The 749-nt window shown below is 37.4% G+C and overlaps 1 long non-coding RNA gene across 1 annotated transcript; it reads right to left on the bottom strand.

Annotated features, from left to right (window-relative positions):
* Window positions 1-159: 159 nt before the first annotated feature.
* LOC106322100 lies at window positions 160-726 on the bottom strand. The gene is made up of 3 exons (XR_001266223.1): window positions 463-726; window positions 300-367; window positions 160-220 (listed from the first exon to the last, which is right to left on the bottom strand). It is a non-coding gene; the product is annotated as an uncharacterized LOC106322100 (long non-coding RNA).
* Between the last annotated feature and the right edge of the window lie 23 nt (window positions 727-749).

The following is a 749-nucleotide window of genomic DNA, read 5'->3' as shown; positions in this document are numbered from 1 at the left end:
AGCTATTTAAAGGGTACCTTGAGTCGATGCAAAAAGCGAAGAATCTGAACAAAACCTTTCCAAGAGTGAAGATTCTTCCATTTTTCTAGACAAAACCTGCTAGAGACATAGAATCAGCTAAAACAGAGTGAAATGAGCTAACTTTTTTCTGAAGAAAGTGAGAGTATCCCAATGTTCTCCAATATATCGACCACATCATATATACGCCAACGTTCAACTCCTGCAACAACCACACAATTTTTTTAGTTTTGGAATCCAAATAAGGTTTAGATCTATTTACAGAGAATTATGAATCTCACCTAATTTGGCCGCAGCATCATCGATTCAAAACAAATCAACATCATCTCGGTTATATAGTCTCACGAAACTGAATCATACATGCACACAAAAGATAATAAAAGTTACACATAAACCCAATCTGGTGGAAAAATATTGAGAGAGAGAAGAGGTATATGTAAATACTTGGAGCAAGAACGCCTAGAGATTTGTCCTTGCCGCTGTAGGATTGGAGAGCGAGAGCATTCACATCTTGAGACACAATCCTAGACTCTCAAAACCTCCTCGGCTCTGGTCGAACAGCGACCGGCTTTCAAATCAGCAAGAATGATGAAGGAATTAGCCATTGTTGGAGCTGGTAATTAGCAGAGATTTCGTAGATTCATCGCAAAGATTTCGTAGATGCAAATATATAGGAGACATAAAAAGGATAAAGCTTTAAACGTTATTTGCAAAGATTTTGTTCAGAAAAT

The sequence above is a fragment of the Brassica oleracea genome, unplaced genomic scaffold (genome assembly GCF_000695525.1).
Source record: "Brassica oleracea var. oleracea cultivar TO1000 unplaced genomic scaffold, BOL UnpScaffold06615, whole genome shotgun sequence".
In the NCBI taxonomy this organism is placed as follows: domain Eukaryota; kingdom Viridiplantae; phylum Streptophyta; class Magnoliopsida; order Brassicales; family Brassicaceae; genus Brassica; species Brassica oleracea.
The sequence above is the reverse complement of the archived record's forward strand: the minus strand, read 5'-3'. Positions and strand labels throughout refer to the sequence as shown.